Source organism: Euprymna scolopes, chromosome 3, assembly GCF_053919585.1.
Source record: "Euprymna scolopes isolate OS-2025 chromosome 3, ASM5391958v1, whole genome shotgun sequence".
NCBI classification, from domain to species: Eukaryota; Metazoa; Mollusca; class Cephalopoda; order Sepiida; family Sepiolidae; genus Euprymna; species Euprymna scolopes.
This window is the reverse complement of record NC_136484.1, coordinates 76,095,488-76,117,211: the sequence shown is the minus strand read 5'-3', so window position 1 is coordinate 76,117,211 and position 21,724 is coordinate 76,095,488. Positions and strand designations below refer to the sequence as shown.

The 21,724-nt window shown below is 32.9% G+C and overlaps 1 protein-coding gene and 1 pseudogene across 1 annotated transcript in view; one reads left to right on the top strand and one right to left on the bottom strand.

The window, feature by feature from the left end:
• Positions 1–21,724, bottom strand: part of LOC145256329 (cysteine-rich hydrophobic domain-containing protein 2-like) — a 157,127-nt gene that overhangs the window by 99,056 nt on the left and 36,347 nt on the right. The window lies entirely within an intron of this gene.
• Positions 15,850–15,983, top strand: LOC145264972 (U2 spliceosomal RNA; annotated as a pseudogene).

The following is a 21,724-nucleotide window of genomic DNA, read 5'->3' as shown; positions in this document are numbered from 1 at the left end:
GAATGATTTCGTTCTACAGGAAGACAATTGCAGCATCCATATATGAAAGAATGGATGGCTAAAGTGAATATGACTACTTTGGAATGGCCTGCAAAAAGCCCAGATCTAAATTTAATGGAAAACGTTTGGGAAATGCTTGTGTAACTTGTCTATGATTGACCTGAAATAATGAAAGAGGCTCAACTATGGGAATGAATACTAGATGCCAAAAAACATTTAATAGAAACACGTAGATGTTATTGTGCATATGTTTGATCATTATGAAGAGAGAATGATAAAAGTTGTTAAGAAAGGTGATATTACAGACTATTAAGTTTTTCAACGATGTCCCCAAAATAATATTGCGTGTTTTGTAAAAAAATGAAAATTAAATATTTTTCCTTACCTAATCGATTTTCTTCCACTTTTATTAAAGGTATTGTCTTTATATGTTTATGCTATTCTATTGAAGGAATTCCGCCACTATGGTACTCGGAAAGTCGAATACTAAAGTGTCTGAAAAATATTGTCGGACCCTTGTTTATACAAAAAACATGCTAAAAAATATCTTTGTTCTAGAATTGGGTTATGTTTTGAAAAATCTTATTAATTATTCTAATTAATAGTAATTAACTGAACAAATCAGCCATTTTTCTTATGCATTTCTCTCGACCCATCTGTTGATTCAACCACCTTATATTACTTTGTGAGCATTCAGAGAAAAAGTGACTATTGGTATCTGAAGCCGAACTTACACTATTATTTCTATTAATGTATTATTGTATCATCTTCCAATGTTAGATTCAGGGAGGGAGAGAGATAGAATGAAAGCGAGTAGCAAAATATCTTGTCAGGAGATCATCCTCCCAGGCATTACCACTTTCTTCATAGTGTAGTACATGTTCGTTCATCGAAATACCATTCTCCCAATTACTACTACTAATAACAATAAAACCGAAGTAAAGAGGCTTTTTTTTTTTTTTTTTTTTTTTTTTTTTAGTTATGCAAGAAGAATATCTAAAGATATGTCACAGTTCATGAGTTTTCAAATGAAACCAAACTAAAATAGTTGTAGTGTGACCAATGGGAGACAAGTACGTTTAACAGCTAAAACCATTGTCAGAGTTCAACACATTTTATATGTGAACGTTACATACCACTAGTTTGAATGCAAAGAACATCCATTCTCAGGAAATAACTGAAATCTAATTCATGTAAATAAGACATGGGTTATCACAAATTTGCTTGTTTTCTTCCAGATTATTCTTATCATGGAAAATGAAAAAAGAAAATTACAATGAATGATAAAAATAAAACTGTATAACAAGCAGAGACTGAATGGCAACTGCCCACTCATCAACCAAAAGGAGGAGAAAATTCTCAGCTGAAGATTTCTTGGTCTCTCGCCAACCATACTTGAGGCCATATAAACGATCAGGAAGAAGATATTCACAACTTGGAACAGATTTCTATTCTTTGCATTCAGATAATGGAGGATTTCCAGGAATTCTTTATTCTGATCGGATTCCAACCAAGCAGCCGAAGGGGTAGCACAAATACACCCAACTTGAATACAAAATGGATAATTAGTTTGCAAACCGGTTTGCAGCTAAGATAGAATTAGCTAACATGAAATATCTATAAAATGAAGTATTTGACCAACTCAAGTTTTCATTAGATTCATATTGATAGGTTTTATTAATTTACAATATAATCAGGTTTAAAATTTTTGTTTTACAAGAAAAATAACATATGAGGTTAAGTAATAATAAAAAAAACTTGGCATTAATCTTCTAATAAAAAAGGGGGGTGGGCATTGAAAAAGCAACACAAAGAAACCCAACTTGAATAGAATACAGACAGCTGTAAAACAGCAGATGAATTTAACAAAGACAAACTCGAGATTCAACTTATTAAAAAAAAATTATTTTAAATTGTAAAAATACCTATAAAATAATTATTTCAATCTTGAAACTTCTTTTAAATGCATTTTTCACCAAGATGTTCTTAATTTCACTTTTGACTAAATGGAATCAAATGACAGCTTCAACTAACTCTTGTTGAAACTTATTTGAATCTTCTGCTAATATATCAATTTCTAATACATATACATTGACTTGTTGATCTTTGCTTGTATATAAAAAGGCACTGTGTGTGAGAGTTTGTTCCCTATCATCTCTGAAATGACTTTGCCAATTTGTTTTTTTTTTTTTAATTTAAAATGTACTTTGTGTCTGGGATGGTTCTTAGATAGGATTTGTATTGAAAGGATGCACCGACAATTGATTAAATAATCCAATTAAAGGAGGAAGTCAGATTTTGACCAAAATTAACACTTTATACACAAGGAGAAAGGCCCAGTGTACAAAATCAACAGTAGGTTCTTTGATAAAACAGTGACATGTTCAAAATGAATGTTTCTGTTTAGAGCACAACTGAACCATGATATTTGACTTTTGCATTTTAAACTTTAATTCAAGTCATTATATAAAAATAATATTATACAATCAACAGTAAGTTCTCTACAGTGTAATATAAACACTGCATTGTGGACTAAATCACCTTGGGCAGGCATGTGAAGCTTCTTCCCAGTGAACTGTGGTGGGTCCTTAATTAGAACCAGGCAATCAATTGATTTGATTGAAAAATGGGCAATTTCACAGAATTTGATGACAAAAGTATTGGAAGTGCGGAACATCTGTTGATCCTAATTTAATCCCGGGCAACGTCGAATTTCCGTTATTATACCATAAAAGCATACACATAAAAAAAGCTAATAAAATCTGATTTTATAATTATAAAAAGAGTTCGTTTTGGTTATCTATTTTACAGCATATCAATCCGTTTCGTAATTATTTAATGATGAAGCAACACTCATTAGAAATGTTTCATTGAACACTGCTATTTACCCATAACAATAGAATGGGTGTTCATATATTAGTTAATTGTATCACAACTTCACTGAAAACAGTAGATCCAATTAGATTTTAATTTGCCATTTTTACCTCCCTTCCACTGCAAAGTTTGACACAAGGTCAGTTTATAAGGGAGAATAAAGCCCCCCCCCCACACACACACAAAAAAAAAGGGTTCAAAACTTGCTTTCATCCCTGTTTACATTCCCCAATTTTGGCATTTCAGGTGATCAGTAATAAACTATCTCTTCAAGAGATGGAGATAATTCCACAAAGAATGTCCTCCAGAGAACAACTTGAACAGATACTAACTTTGGTTTGACCTAAAGGTCATGTGCCTCAACTCAGTTTTATATGTAGCGGTATATATATATATATATATATATATATATATATATATATATATATAAATAAATAAACTATCTCTTCCCAATAAGGTAATTCTTGGAAGGATGACCTCCACAGAATGACCTAAACAGATACTAACTTTGATTTGACCTTAAGGTCTTTCTGTGATAACTCTTTTATACAGAGAGACATAAATATAAAATGCTGAACTCTATATTATTTTTGGCTAACAACTACAACAAACAACAGTGTTATTTATTAATAGCAACATTCAACATCTTTTATAAGTTTGTTTACTTTTGAAGAATAGATCTGTCACTGACAAATTAAAAAATTCTAATGGAATCTAAGTTTCAAATTCATATTCTACCAGCAAATACACTCGACGTTGCTCAGGAACAAATGAGGATGCTTGTATACTGAACATATTTTTTGTTTACCAATGAGTTATCAAGGCAAACAGCCACTCGAGGATAAATGTTTATAGAATAGAAGGCTTGTCAGTTGAAAAATGAATATCATCAGAGTATGATTAATAAAATAAAGTTTCTTTCTCTTATAAATTTTAACTTTATACCAATATATATATATAATATATGGTGCAAAAAACAGACCCCACTATTTTATTGTGTCTCACCCCCCACCCACCCATTTACCAAAAATTGCATACAACCATTGGATTTTGTGTAAAATTTTAATCAAAACGGATTTCTTTTCTATTGCATTTCCAGATAAATAAACTTCATTATTATATCATTTAGTTGGCTTCATAGTGCTATGGCATATCTAGCCTTTTTGAGCTATTTAATAGATTAAGACTATATCGATTGTAAACAATATCTATGGTGAATCATGATTTGCTATTTTACCAGTACTTGGGTGGGGTTTTAAATTGCAAGTTCATATCTTTCCCAAATTTATCAAAGATTACATAGCAGATTTATTAGTTACAATACATGCAGTCACGTTTTCCATTTAAAATGTTTGAATGGCCGAGGGCTTTTTATGACAACTATCTACTTTGTTCCAACTTGATCTTCCAAGTATTTCATAGGATTTTTTTTTTGTAGGGTAATTGTTCCTAAAACAACCATATTGTTTTTTAAATGATTCTTGAGGTCTTGATATTTTAAGAGGTTAAGAATGCATTTATTTTCTTCAAATAATTAAATGAATCAACTTCATTTATTAGCTTTTGAGGAAGTTTTTTTTTTTTTTTTCACTTTTTTCATTAAGGGACTAAAATATTTTTGAATCTTTGTCTAAGGTCATCTTTTTTTTTTCACTTTTTTTCATTAAGGGACTAAAATATTTTTTAATCCTTGTCTAAGGTCATCTATTTTTTTCCTCTCTGCTTTCAACTCTAAATCGTTTCAGCCATTTTCAGTTTGTTTCCTAATTCACAATAGACATTATTATCCTACCGAGACTTCTCATATGGAATTTGTTAATTTGGAAATTCCAAAATTTCCAACGGCTTTTTGCTGTACGAAACAAACCCAACCATTGTTAATTTAAATTAACAAACAACCCAAAACTGATTTTCAAATTGACAATTTCTTTTATTCGTATGTCAGCACAGCCCAAAACTGATAAGATCAGAACACGGCATAGCAGATTCTATCTAACCAATGAGACAACTTCCTGATTAGATATTGTCAATGTATCATGTTTAGAGCAATAAAATTTTGCTGTTTATCAACTTTATAATTTATAAGTTTATTTGCTAATCAGTTATGTTTAAGTGTGGATAGGAGAGGTTAATCAGGAAATTCAGACTATAAAAGCACCAATGGCAGATACGAAGTAGTTAAACCTCTCTTTAAAAATTGCCAAGAATTTTTAAAGGTTTTAAGCAGAACTGTTACTGTGCCAAACAAACCTACACACCATACATTGTTGACTTAAACTGATAAGAGAAATTAGTGAGTGAGTGTTCAGTTTATGACACGTATTTCATATCTACCTATTATACCTAAGCTCTGAATTTGATTGTTATAATATCACAGCCTCAAATTTTAACGTCATGACGTCATTTCTAGCAGAATTTCCATGTTGAAATGAAATAAAATATTTTGTATGGATTTATTTTTATGGTTTTAATTACAAAGAAAGGAGGAGACACTTAGTTTAGAAGTGTTTTGGAAGCATCCTTAATTATATTTAGTGTTTTTAGTAGCACTCTGCAGACCTCCTGTTTTTTTTGTTTTTTGTTTTTTTTTCATTGATAACTCTTCAATGTTAGGAATGTTCTAACAATGTTAAAACAATAATCAATAGTAGATATATTCAGCTGACAGGTTCAAAGTTGCCATCAAAATATGTTTATTTGTATTGTTCTATATCAACTTTTTTCAGGTATGTGTGTATATATATATATATATATATATATATATATATACACACATACATACATACATACACACACACACTATCAGTTCAGCCCAGCTTCGCTCGGTCCCTATGTACTGTTCATAACTTTATATGCATATATATATATATATATATATATATATATTAAACAGTTTGACTCATGTCCAGGCAACCTACATCTAAAATTTCAAATTTTTAGACTAAAATTGGCGGAGGAGTTTGGTAGAGTCTGCAATCAACTTTGACCTCTTCGCAGCCAAATTTTTGCCCAAAAACTGACTTGTGCATGTCCGAATACCCTTTATGTAAAATTTTAAAGGTTTAGACCCAAAATTGGCTAAATAGTTTGTAGAGACCGCAAAAGGTCAAATCTTTAACTTTGACCCCTTGGCAGCCAAATTTTAAGCCAAAAACCGATTAAAAAGCTTGCGCTATGTGTGAATACACTATGTAAAATTTCAAATGTTTAGATAAAAAATTGGCCAAGTAATTTAGTAGAGACCGCAGAGGTAACATTTTATAAAACTTTGACCCAATTTTAGCCCTTTAACGTTTTAAAATTTCAAGTGTTTGGACCCAAAATTGTCAGAGGAGTTTGGTAGAGTTCTCAAAAGTCAAATCGTTGAACTTTGACCCCTTAACAGCCAAATTTCTGGCCGAAAACGGATCACATCGATTCTCCCAAATCTCAGTACCCTCTATATCAAATTTCGAGTCTGTAGACTTAAAATTGACAAAGTTATTGCATAGAGAAAGGTAGACACACAGACACGTTCACTTTTATAAATATATAGATATCTCAACTGCTTTTTAAAAGTTACTTATTGTTTCTACTTTATTTTTAACACTTCATTCATTGTACCTTTTTTATTTATTTTTTTTTTTATTCAATTTTCACCCCAAACAAGGCACAGTGCCACTTTGAAGCAGGGGGCTACTATCAGGGACTTAATTAGTGGGGTCATTATGAAGGGAGATGAGTAGAAAGGTGTTTGTTAACATTACACTTGAACTTCTGCATATCATTGCAGTTGGGAAAGCAGAATCCCGGAAGGGAGTTCCAAAGACCCGCAGTTCTGGGGAAGAAACTATTGGAGTAAAAGGCTTTCTTGCACCTAGGGATCTCTACTGTAAAGGGATGAGACTTAGTAGCTTGTTGGGTTTGTCAGGGGTAGTTACGTCGGGGAGGTACAAGTGTTTGCAGTTCGTCAGAGCATTCACCATTAAAGTATTTGCAGAACAGGCAGAGAGATGCAACGTCTCGTCGATGGGACAGAGGCTGAAGCCTAGTTGACAGTTCAGGACCTATCAGGTTGGCGACTCTTTTGAACCCTGTCCAGGAGCGAGAGACAAGCAGCAGATGCACCAGCCCAGACGTGACAACAGTACTCCATACATGGGCGAATGGTCGCCTTATAGAGGTATAGGATACTGTCAGGCGTAAGTAGTTTTCTAGCATGGTAGAGGGAGCCAACCTTCCTTGCAGCAGCCTTGGCAATGCTCTCCATGTATCTATTCCAGTTCATATTCCCTGTAAACGTTAGGCCGAGGAGTTTAAAAGAAGTACTTTTAGGCAATGTGTTCTTGGCCATTGCTATTGGTGGTAGAGAAGGTTTCTTGTAGTTATTAAAGGAAACAAGCTTAGTCTTAGCAGCATTGAATGTGACCAACCATTTTTGTCCCCATTCCACTACGGATTGGAGGTCGTCCTCTAGTGTTTCTGCCATTTCCTTGGATATGTGTTCATTTGTTTTCCCCTCATATCTGTTATAGAGAGTGGTGTCATTTGCAAATATACACATCTCCGAAACAATTTTATCAGGGAGGTCGTTTATGAATATCAGGAATAATAGGGGTCCAAGAATAGACCCCTGAGGTACTCCCGCATTTATGTCATATTGTTTGGATGTACGACCGCCGAGGACAACTTTGATTTTTCTATTACTTAAGAAGGATTTAATTACATTATGAATTCTTCCAGTGATTCCATATGATCTAATTTTCCTTAGAAGACCATCGTGCCATACCCTGTCAAAAGCCTTAGATATATCAAGGGCCACCGCTCTACCCTCCCCTGTTTTATCCAATGAATGGTATATACGTTCAGAAACTACAGTTAAGATGTCTGCTGTTGAACGGGCTTGCCTGAATCCATATTGTTTGTCAGTCAGGAGTTTAGCAGCTGTTAGGTGCTGGACTAGGGCTTGATTAACTAAGGACTCAAATATTTTGGCGAAAAGCAGGAGGAGGCTAATGGGGCGATAATTTAGTGGGTCAGTTCTTTCACCAGAATTCTTGAAGACTGGTACCACAGAGCCGGTTTTCCAGCAGTCGGGAAAACAAGATTTGTTAAGGCATTTATTGTTAAGTTTGGACAGAACTGGAGCAACCTCGGCAGAGCATTTTTTTAATAGCACAGCCGGGATGAGATCTGGTCCACATGCTTTTGCGGTGTCTAGGTTTTTTATAATAGCATGTACCTGAGAAGGGGCGATTTTCAAATCGTCTAGTGTGGCGTCTGTTCGCAGAGGAAAATCAGAGAGTGAGTGGTGTACCGAGTTCAGTGTGGAGTTTGAGGCAAACCGACTGGCAAGCAGATTAGCCTTGTCAGTTGCTGTGCAAGCAACCTCATGATTGTTTGATAGTGGGAGAATAGTTGGCTGTCCATTATTTACTACGCTGTTGTAGATTTTCCAAAAATCCCGGGTTCCTAATTTCTGTGCTTCAATGCGTTTTTTGGTGGTTTCAGAGTAATCTGTCTTAGCTGTCTATCACTCTCTTACAATTATTTCTAGCTTCTATAAACTTCTGTTTATTTGAGTTGGACTTATGTTGGTTGAATCTGCGGAACGCATGCTGCCTTTGACAAATAGCAGCTGCACAAACAGAAGTAAACCATTGGGGAGAGTGGGGCTTGCTATAGAATTTCTGTGCGGGAACATGTGCTTCAATAGCAGTTTTGAACCATTCAGTGGTCTCATTTGCACACTGTGCTGCTGGAAGAGTAAAGATATTTTGCCATGGAGCATCTCTGATGAGCTCCCTGATGGCTTCCCAATCAGCCTTTTTGTAATACCTCGTTGTTTTGAGTAGTGGGTCTTCAGTTTTAGAGCGAGAATTTAGGCTGATTTCTATCATTATCACAGCGTGATCAGCATTCCTGAGTGGGCTGTGGGCATTTGTTGTACAGTTATCGGGAACCGTTGTCAGAAAGAGATCTAGAAGTGAGGCATGTTGATCTTGCTGGTCTGGGAAACGTGTCGGAAATGTAACCAACTGAGATAGGGAATGGGATATAGAGAAGCTATGTGTTGCGCTACCAGCTATGTCTGTGTGATTAGAGAATCCTAGCCAGTTACTGTGGTGGCCATTGAAGTCACCAAATACATGTATTTGTGCGCTAGTATCGAGGGAGAGTGCTATATCTATGCTGTCTGAGACTTTGTTTATTAGGGTACAGTCTTGGTTTGAGGGAGAGCAGTAGAGAAAATACAAGTATCTAATATTGTGTTGCATGTTTAGTCTGAAGCACATAAAGGCCTGGTCCTCTGATTCTAGTTTTATTTCTCTAGTCAGGGGGAGGGTGTTACGAATATAGACTCAAAGTCCATGCATATGTCTGTCCGAGTCCTTACGGTAGAGTGGGAGATAACCAGGCATGTTAAAGTGGTTAGAGGGAATGGAGGAGTGAAGGTTAGTTTCACTTAATGCTAAGATATCCGGAGTGTTTACAAGGAGAAATGACTCAACATCATCTAAGTTAGTTCTAAGCCCGTGGATATTAGTAAATGCAAGCCTTAAGGGAGGAGGCAGGTTGGTTTTCTTTGAGTTTGGTCCTGGTTTAAACCTCTAGAACATTTCCCTGCCCGATGAATGTATTCAGTACGAATACATTTGGCCAGATTGTATACACAGCCAAATGTATTCGTACTGAATACATTTGGCTGTGTATACAATCTGGCATGCATGGCATATTGTTTCTTTAAAAATGTGTTATCCTTATGTGACCTCTGCAAAGTCTGGAGACATTACTTCGCCTTTAGGCTTTTTTTATGAAATTTCTATTAATGTAGTTTTGATCACTAGGATTGCTGCTCCACCATAAATCTCATTTTTAAATCTGTATAAAGAATTCTATCATTAGCTTCACTTATAACAAATTACAAAAAAAAAAATAAATTATCCATCAGACAACCAATCTAATGAAAATATTGTCTTTCTAACATACTTAAAGGACTTCAGCATGAGTTTTAAAAATCTCTCTGCATAGTTCGATTGTCCAAAATAAAGAAACAAATATAAAATATAAAATTTTTGTTAAAGTAAAAATATTTGAGTGAACATTTTTCAAATGCATTTTCACCCATTAAAACATATTTTCTCTTCAAAAGTAAACAATATCAGATACATGTTTTCACAAGGCTGTCTACTCAGCTACAAAGGAACATTCAAAATGTCAAAACATTTGTTTTGAATGTTTTTATTTTATTTTATTTTATCTATTTTACATAGTTTTCGTTTTGAATGAGTTTAAAAAAGTTCTGACATCGAATCATAGATACCGATTTCAAATCTACAATTAGTTTTGCTCTTAGACCAACCATTTAACTGGTATACAAAGACACACATACAAACTTTCCTTTATATATATATACTAGCAGGGCTACCCGGCGTTGCTCGGGACCGTATAAACAATGAAAAAACAAAAGCAGATATTGAACATATGTTTGATTCTTAGGGGAGAGGAATCTTTCATCTCTATGTATTATTTGTTTTATCTACCCTAGGACTGATATTGTTCATGTTTTATCCCTAGCATAGGTAATTTACAGCATGTATATGAAATTGTTTTACCTTAGGGAGAAGAGAACAGGTAATATACAACATAATGTGTCTATATTACATCCCTGGCAACGCCTAGAAACCAGCTAGAACATGTATTTCAGTCAATCTTTATTATATCCTGGGCTATGCCGGGAAACCAGCTAATCTCTTTTTAGTGACTTGACCACCAAAATACCTCCCTAAGTGTGTCCTTTCTTTTGAACTTATTAGATATAGGTATCTAGAAATGTGTGTGAAATTTGTTGAATGCATTGTTCACTATGATTTTCTTATTGTTCTACACAATATCAACTGTAGCGAAATAACACAGTAAACTTAGTGTAGTGTTAGAATAAAGAGCAAAGGAAAAAATTAGAATCATATTTTGTAATTGCAAATCTAAATTTGCTAGCATGTACCAGTATTTGCCAGGTTGTGGAAATTTGGAACTTATAACATATGTAGTGGCCTTTTCCTAGATACCTATTGCTAAAAATTATACTTTCATTTTGTTAGAAAAATCTCTCTTCAGATGCCCTGCATCATTCAAAATAAAAACAAATATTTTTATAATTGTTTCAGTATATTGCTACACAATGTGAAAGTTTTTAACGTTTGTAAAAAAAATCATGAATGTGCTTATATTGCAAAAAAGAAAATATCAGTGCACAGTATTGAAAGTGTTTGAGATTCAAAAGTCTGTAACATTTCTACTAACTTCATAAGATGTCATGTGAGAAACTGAATTGAATATCAAGACATTATCTGAAGCGTTTTTATTTTGGTGTAACATATGTGTTTACAGTGAACCTTAACTTTTAATAAACAGATTGGTATGCAATGACATAGGCTAAGAATCTTTAAAATATATATAAATTGGAAAAATGTGTGAACAAATGAAAAAAAAATGATCCGCTCCACTTGATGACATCAAGCACAGTAATATTTTAGTGAAGAAAATATGAAATTGATGTTCAGTGATTAGTTTGGATGAATGAGAAAATGTAATTGTTTGATGCATAAAAATAACTCAGTTGCTGTATTTGATATTAAGCAGCAAAATATAGTGATTTGAATATTTGGGAAAACATCAAACCAGATTATGTAAAAAGAAAAAAAAAAAGATGAAATTAGAAAATATATATTTTATGTTTATGAGTTCTGCCAATCAAAATTTTGTGGCAGAAATTGGGTGATTACCATGCAATTTTATTTTGGTAAAATTCTTAAATTATTAGAATGTTTATTATAATTTCTAATTAGTGACTTGTTATAATCAAAATCCGCCCTAAAGAGTGTCCTTTCTTTTATTAGGTATCAGAGTAGGTATCAAGATTTCTACTTCTATACAAATGTGATATTTCAGATCTGTACATAAAAAATTTGTTGAATATATAGGTTGAGAATTGTTCTGTGTCGCTCTCTCTCACACACACACGCATTCTCACTTTTATAGATATAATAGATAGATTACTCTAGATATATTTCCATATGTCTGAATACCCTATATACAAATTTTCAAATCTGTAGATAAAAAAATTTGTTGAGTATATAGGTTGAAAATTGTTCTCTCTCTCTCTCTCACACACACATTCTCAATTTTAGAGATATAATAGATAGATTATGCTAGATATATTTCCATATGTCTGAATACCCTATATACAAATTTTCTAATCTGTAGATCAAATATTTGTTGAATATATAGGTTGAAAATTGTTCTTACTCTCTCTCTCTCTCTCTCTGGCTACCTCACACACACATTCTAACTTTTATAGATATAATAGATAGATTATGCTAGATATATTTCCATATGTGTGAATACCCTATATACAAATTTTCTAATTTGTAGATAAAAAATTTGTAGAGTGCATAGGTTGAGAATTGTTCTCTCTATCTCTCACACACACATTCTAACTTTTAAAGATATAATAGATTATGCTAGATATATTTCGATATTTCTGAATACCCTATATATAAAAATTTGTTGAATGTATAGGTTGAGAACTGTTCTCTCTCTCTCTCTCGCTCACACACACACACACATTCTCACTTTTATAGATATAATAGAAAGATTATCCTAGATATATTTCTATTTGTATGAATACTCTATATACAAATTTTAAAATCTGTAGATAAAGAATTTGTTGAGTATATGGGTTGAGAATTGTTCTCTCTCTCTCTCTCACACACACACACACACACATTCTCACTTTTATAGATATAATAGATTATGCTAGATATATTTCCATATGTCTGAATACCCTATATACAAATTTGACAATTGTCCTCTCTCTCACACACACACACATTCTCACTTTTATACATATAATAGATAGATTATGCTAGATATATTTCTATATGTCTGAACACCCTATATACAAATGTTCAAATCTGTGGATAAAAAATTTGTTGAATGTATAGGTTGAGAATTTTTATCTCTCTCTTTTTCTCTCTCTCTCTCTCGCTATCTCACACACACGCATTCTCACTTTTATAGATAAAATAGATAGATTATGCTAGATATATTTCCATATGTCTGAATACCCTATATACAAAGTTTCAAATCTGTAGATAAAAAATTTGTTGAATATATAGGTTTAGAATTGTTCTCTCTCTCTCTCTCACACACACATTCTAACTTTTGTAGTTATAATAGATAGATTATGCTAGATATATTTCCATATGTCTGAATACCCTATATACAAATTTTCTAAACTGTAGGTAAAAAATTTGTTGAGTATGTAGGTTAAGAATTGTTCTCTCTCTCTCTCACACACACACACACACAAGTTCTCACTTTTATAGATATAATAGATAGATTATGCTAGATATATTTCTATATGTCTGCCTACCCTATATACAAATTTCCAAATCTGTGCCCAAAAATGTGTGGAATATATAGGTTGAGAATTGTTCTCTCTCTCTCTCTCACACATATTCTCACTTTTATAGGTTATATAGGTTGAGAATTTTTTGCTCTTTCCATCACTCACATTCACACTTTTATAGATATAATACATAGATTATGCCAGATATATTTACATATGTCTGAATACCCAATATACACATTTTCAAATCTGTAGATAAATTAGTTGAATATATAGGTTGAGAATTGTTCTCTCTCTCTCTCTTTCTCTCTCTCTCACACACACATTCTCACTTTTATAGATATAATAGATAGATTATGCTAGATATATTTCCATACGTCTGAATACCCTATATCCAAATTTTCTAATATGTAGATAAAAAATTTGTTGAATATATAGGGTGAGAATTTTCCTTCCTCTCTTTCTCTCTCTCTTTCTCACACACACACAAGCTGAAAATTGTTCTCTCTCTCTCTCTGACTCTCTCTCTCTCTCACACACACACACATGGTCATTTTATAGATATAATAGATAGGTTATGCTAGATATATTTCTATATGTCTGAATACCCTATATACAAATTTTTAAATCTGTAGATAAAAAATTTGTTGAGTATATAGGTTGAGAATTGTTCTTTATCTCTCTCTCACACACACATTCTCACTTTTATAGATATAATAGATTATGCTAGATATATTTCCAAATGTCTGAATACCCTATATACAAATTTTCAAATCTGTAAAGATAGAATTTGTTGAATATATAGGTTGAGAATTGTTCTCTCTCTCTCTCTTTCACACACATTCTCACTTTTATAGATATAATAGATAGATTATGCTAGATATATTTCCTTATGTCTGAATACCCTATATACAAATTATCAAATCTGTAGATACAAAATTTGTTGAGTATATAGGTTGAGAATTGTTCTCTCTCTCTCTCTCACTCACTCACTCACTCACTCACTCACACACACACACACACACATTCTACCTTTTATAGATATAATAGATTATGCTAGATATATTTCCATATGTCTGAATACCCTGTATACAAATTTTCAGATCTGTACATAAAAATTAGTTGAATATATAGGTTGAGAATTGTTCTCTCTCTCTCTCTCTTCTCTCTCTCTCTTTCACACACATTCTCACTTTTCTAGATATAATAGATAGATTATGCTAGATATATTTCCATATGTCTGAATACCCTATATACAAATTTTCTAATCGGTAGATAAAAAATTTGTTGAATATATAGGGTGAGAATTGTACTTACTCTCTCTCTCTCTCTCTCTCTCTCTCACGCACACATTCTCACTTTTATGGATATAATAGATAGATTATGCTGGATATATTTCCATATGTCTGAATACCCTATATACAAATGGTCAAATCTGTAGATAACAAATTTATTGAATAGATAGGTTGAGAATTGTTCTCTCTCTCTCTCTCGCAACCTTACACACACAACCACACGCAAACATTCTGACTTTTATAGATATAATAGATCGATTATGCTAGATATATTTCCATATGTCTGAATACCCAATATACAAATTTTCAAATCTGTAGGTAAAAAATTTGTTGAATATATAGGTTGAGAATTGTCCTCTCTCTCTTACACACTCACATTCTCACTTTTATAGATATAATGTATAGATTATGCTAGATATATTTCTATATGTCTGAATACCCTATATACAAAGTTTAAAATCCGTAGATAAAAATACGTTGAGTATATAGGTTGAGAATTGTTCTCTCTCTCACGCACACACACACACACACACACACACATTTTCACTTTTATAGATATAATAGATAGATTATGCTAGATATATTTCCATATGTCTGAATACCCTATATACAAATTTTCAAATCTGTAGATAAAAAATGTATTGAATATATAGGTTGAGAATTGTTGTCTCTCTCTCTCTCTCTCTCTCTCTCTCTCTGGCTACCTCACACACACACACATTTTCACTTTTATAGATATAATAGATAGATTATGCTAGATATATTTCCATATGTCTGAATACCCTATATACAAACTTTCAAATCTGTAGATAAAAAATTTGTTGAGTATATAGGTTGAGAATTGTTCTCTCTCTCTCACACGAAACTGTGCGCTCGGCTTCTTCCCCCCCCCCTTCCCACCCCAAATGCTTGGGAAACTGTGCACTGTTTTTGTTGGTTTTCAAGCTGCCTCTTCCCCCCCCACACACACACACAGTTTAACAGTAGTAGGAGGTCAAGAGAAAGAGGGTGAGAGAGAGAGAAGAGTAAGTTGGTGAGAGAGAGAGAAAAGAGAAAGAGGGTGTTGGTTTTATATTTTTATTATCGTCTAATATTTTGAAAGCTGAATTTCTAATAAAATGTGCATCTATAGGAGATAATGCCTGGGAATGTGTTCCCCCCCCCCACAGTTTAACAGTGGTGTGACGTCAAGAGAAAGAGGGTGAGAGAGAGGGAAGAGTAAGTGGGTGAGAGAGAGAAAAAAAAGAAAGACGGTGTTGGTTTTGTGAAAAAAGTTATTTACAATTGTTCGCATTCTTGGCCTTTTGGTCAAGATCAAAGTGTAGTATCTGTTCTTCAGATGCTGCACTTCTATTTCTTGTTCTCTTTCGGTGGAGGAGAAATCCTCCACGACTGAGACAATTTTTATTTTTGTACCTTTTCTCCACGTTAAAAAACGACCCTGGTGTCTAACTCTGTCCCGTGGGGAGGCATAGTAAATAGGTACAATTGTTCGCCATTAGTGGATGTTGACGTCACGTCACGTGACATGACTAAGCGTTTTTTTTTTTTAGTATGAATAACATTTTTTGTTATAATTATAAAGTCTACACTTAATTTTATAGAAAATGATGTATATATAATAGAAAAAAAAAATTACTGGTTTTGTTGGATTCAAGTGGATCCCCCCCCCCCTCCAGTTTAAGAGATAGCAGGTCACGTGGTAATATACAAAATGGCTAGCGTAAATATAAAGATCGGTTTTTTTATCGACGAATATTTTGAAAGCTGAATTTTTTTTTATTCCTGTACATTTTTTCCTGATATTTTTCGTTAAAACTCTTGTATAAATACTATTTTTAACCAGTTAAATACGTTGGAGACATTGTCATGGAGTTTAATAATCTCTAGAACAAAGCAGAAGAGAAATTACAAAAGTATCGGTAAAACAAAGTGTTTGTTTACATTTGTTCGCCATTACTGGATGTTGACGTCACGTCACGTGACATTACTAAGCGTTTTTTGGATTATGTAATATTAACATTAAAATGACAGGTTTTTTGGGGGGCCCCCCTAGGAGAGAAATGATCAGTTCACCCCCTTTTAATGGTCCGTTTGGTGTGGAATTTCGATATTTGTCATGCGGGTGATCAAGGTTCAATATGATACATAATTTGTCAACTTTGGTTGTGTCTGTCAAAAGTTTGAGCTGACGTCACGTCACGTGACACGTATTGAATAACGTTAAAATGACAGGTTTTTTTGGGGGCCCCCCTAGGAGAAAAACGATCAGTTGACCCCTTTCTACTGGTCCGTTTGACGTGAAATTTCGATATTTGTCATCCGGGTGATCAAGGTGCAATATGATACCAAATTTGTCAACTCTGGTTCCGTCTTTCAAAAGTTTTAGCGTTACAAACAAACATACATACATACATACATACACACCGATTTTTGCCTTTTATATATATAGACTAGCAGGGCTACCCGGCGTTGCTCGGGACCGTATAAACAATGAAAAAACAAAAGCAGATATTGAACATATGTTTTATTCTTAGGGGAGAGGAATCTTTCATCTCAAGTTTTAGCGTTAATGACAGGTTTTTTGGGGGCCCCCCTCGAAGATAACTGATCAGTTGACCAACTTCTAGTAGTCCGTTTGACGTGAAATTTCGATATTTGTCATCCGGGTGATGGGGCTTCGATATGATACCAAATTTGTCAAGTTTGGTTCCGTCTTTCAAAAGTTTTAGCGTTACAAACAAACATACATACATACATACATACACACCGATTTTTGCCTTTTATATATATAGAAGATATATATATATATATATACTCGTGAACAAAAAAAATGGGCCATGATTAAAATTGGAACAAAAAAAATGGGCCATGATTAAAATTGGAAAGAAAACAATTTTTAAAATTTTTATCGCTTGTTTGCTAATAATTAGCTGTTATTTAGTATTTTTCAGATTATTAGTATTAAAGATGAGTCCAAGAAAAGTAAGACGACATCTTGACGAAAAAATTAAAAACCGAATTGCAGGATTACGACAGGCAAATTTGACTTACAAGCAGATTTGACATTTTGAAAGAAGAAAAGGTGGCAACATCTCTTTCAGCTGTGAAGAGAATTGGGAAAAGGTTCGAAATTGAAGGCACAGTGAGCAGGAAAGTTGGTTCTGGTCGCCCCAGAGCATCCACAATGAAGGACGATCACAGGCTTAAAATGACCGTTTTGAAGGATCGCAAAAAAACTTATGTTGACCATAGCAAACAATTCGAAACAGCAAAAGGAAATTCTCTTTCTAGAGTGACAATATCCAGAAGGATGAAGGAAATGGGATTTTCATCAAAAAGATGTGCAAAAAAACCTTTGTTAACTAAGAAGAACATCAGCGACAGAAAGACATTTGCATCATGTTATGGTACGAAAGATGCAGATTGGTTTAGAAATGTTTTCTGGTCGGACGAATCAAGATTTTGCCTTGCCAGTGATGCCCCTGAACGTTGCATCCGAAGATCCGGAGAAAGATTTTCACCAAATTGCATAAAAATCACAGTAAAACATGGAAACGGAGAAATAATGGTATGGGGGACCTTTTCTGCTGCAGGAGTTGGGGAAATTATCAGATGTGATGCGTCAATTAATGCCAAAGAATACATTCAAATATTAGAAAGAGGTCTATTACCAAGCATCCAGAAGTTAGAAATGAACAATGACATTATTTTTCAACATGATAAGACCCCTGCACACACAGCAAAAGTCACAAAGAAGTGGCTTACTGATAATTCAATTGATGTGATGTTTTGGCCTGGCCAAAGCCCAGATTTAAACCCAATGGAAAATATTTGGGCTATAATATCTCGTGCATTAGTTAGAAAAACTTTTTCCAACAAAGAAAAATTATGGGAAGCAGTACAAAGAATGGAATGACATCTCTTCACAGTGCTCCAAGTTGGTTGAGAGCATGATAAAAAGAATTGATCTTTTAAAAAGATCTAAGGGCAATTCCATTCCATACTAAGTTTTTATTAAAGTAAATATCTTGCTCTTTATATTTTTTTACTCATTTTCGTTTATTATTTAATTGCATTTTGTGTAATGCAGCTTTTTGTGCAATAAATTGTAAATTTCTTTCCTGGCCCATTTTTTTTGTTCATGAGCATATATATCACATTATAGAATTTAACTTATTTCTGAATTAAGACTAGATAAGTATCTAATTACAAAGTCCTTAGTAAAAAAATAAAAGCTGAGTGGTTTAAGCATTCAGTTTATCTGAAGATTTTGTCCTGAGAAGGTTGGATTTCAAAAGAAATCGCAACTGAAACAAATCTGTACATATGTAGCCAATAGTGTGTTTCCTCAAAACCTCTGGCCTTGATGGAGTGTTGACTAAAACTTGCTGCTATGGTTTTAAATGATCTGAAATAACAGCAAGGGGAGACTTGATTCCAAATATTTCTCATTTGTTATATCTCCCCTCTTTTGGAAATAGGGTACCATTATGAATATCTTCAGTATCAAATAATCTTTATACACGGTGATATTTATTTTACATATGAAAACCAAAGAGGGGAGATATAACATATGAGAAATATTTGAAATCTAGTCACCCCTTGCTATTATTACAGATCATTTGAAACCATAGCAGCAAGTTTTAGTCTCCCCTCTATCAAGGCCAGAGGTTTTGGAGAAATATCAGATATTTTGTAATTCATATGCAAAACTAGGGAAAACAAATGATTATGATTGAAATATTGGTAAAGGTGCAGTTATCTTTCCACCCACAAAAATCCTTTAAAATTACCACTATTATAGGCTTTCGAGAGTGTTGAAAACGAAAACAGTTAAAATTCCAAGAAACGAATAATGTCATAATGTCAATGATATTAAATTACAGTTTTAAAAAGTGGGGGATCACTTCTATATTAATTTAATGTAAAATAAACTCACTTTAAAGCTAAGGTGGCCATAAAATGGGTTCTCATTTTAGGTTAAATCAATATAGAAAAGTGATCCCCCACTTGTTTAAACAATGTGTCACCTTAAGGGCAAATGTCACATAGCCCACTACACAATTAAGGTCATTAGCTTTCCAACGAACCTTCAATTGTTAAATTCTGATCAATAGTCACCGAGATTTTCAACTTATAAAATTACCAAAAAAAGAAAAAACAAAAAAAAGAAAAGATATATGTGTGTGTGTATGTGATAAACGATTCCAAAATGTTTCCCCCTGATTCCGATTCTTTTAAAATAAATATTTAATTAGAGATTTGTTGCTTTTTTTTTGTAATTTCCTGGTAATTTCTGCATATATTTTTTTCTTAAATGTTTTCCTTGTAAATTGATTGGACATTTACAGACAACGAAAGATTTATTTTGATTTTAAAACAAAGCTAGATGGTATCAGTTAGTGTACAACATGCTACTTGAAAGTTTATAAACAGTTGAAAATAGTCGACAACTGGTAGGCAAAATGAGAAAACGATGTAAGAACAAAATATTTAACAACTCCCCTAACATTGTTATGAATGAATTTCTAAATAATGTTACTATTTAGAAAACCATTTTTAATCTGGGGAGGGTATAGGCTTTTTAATCTGTGTGGCATACAAGAAAAATATTTTTTTCTAAAGAATAAAAATGAATAAAGTTTATTTTTACAAGAATCTTTATCCATTTATCTAGCCACTAAACATAAAATTACGTATGAAAAACCACATTTATTATTTTTTTAAAAATCCAACTTATATACTTATACACAAAAAAAAAAAACAAAAAAAAAAAAAAAAACACGATTCTCCATTTTTTAGGCGATTCCATGCAAACAGCTTGAAAAATTTAGTGGTAAAAATACGATAAAACACCAAACAATAAATTTTGTATATAACTAATGCAAAATGATCACACCTTGTTGATCAATGTTTTAATATATAACAAACTTTATTTGTTTTAAATCTTGGGAATGTTAATGTTTCAAATCAAACTTTAGTATAAAATATGTGATTGTCAAAAGTCATAAAAGCCACGCTCCTACTACTAACCCTAAGTCTGAGTGGTAATACGAAAAATAAAACAATTACATGTGATTTTATGATTTTGCTGATTGGACTTAGAATTAGTAGTAAAAATTACTTAACTGCTTAAAAACTTATAATGTACCAGAAATGGGATCATTTTACATTATATTTATATGCACAACTGAACCCTCATTCTAAATTCTAAAATAACGTTTCAGTGTATTCACATATAATCACCTAAAAATGTAAGATCTCATGTTTGGGGGTATTTTAAATGTAAATAAGTTAAAATATTCTTAATGTTTGCTCTTTATATATTCTATCTAAGGTGTTAATAACCTTGTAAGATTTTCATCAATATTTTTCACTTGTGCAAAAACCAAACAAAATATAAGGAAACAAACCAAACAAAATATAAAGAAACGAAATATTTCAGAGGATGTGGTGATCAGACAAGACCAAGGTCAAAGTAGCACCAGAAAAATAAATGTCCAAGCATTTAAATCTTGATATTAAAGTGTGAAGTCTCTAATAGGTACCATATGGCTGTTTATCAAATAAATGTGAAAAGCATTTTAAAATCTGTGATATTGAATAGGCAAGTGAATCCTAGAATAGTTATTTGCTTCCCATAAAAACAAATTAAATTAGGCTTAGAGAGTCAATGCTATATCTGGGAATGGCATAAATTTTATTTGCAGGTTTTCTTTGTCAAATATGCTTAGAATAACAATTGCCACAGTCGTGAAGGATTTCCAACCATTACTTTTGCAGTTATGCTGTCTATCCTCTTTTCAACTTGACAGATTTAGACTTATTTCTTCTCAATTCTTTCACAATTTTTCCATCATTTTCACTTCAGAAACAACAATACCACATTTACTCTATGAACAATCCTGCTTTAATTTTCCAAAATGCTTTGAATTGAATTAAATTTCATGAACACAGCAGATCACAAGTAATGAAAAAACAATCATTATCCCATATATATATATATATTTGGTATCCCAAACTAGCCTAGTTTCGGATGTGAAAACTGGTAAATAAAGTTAAATTTCCCTTGACTTCAATTTACGATATCTCGTTTATTTTTTGGGCTATTTTGATAAAGTTTTGATTTAAATAAAATCTTTTTGTTTTATAGATATAA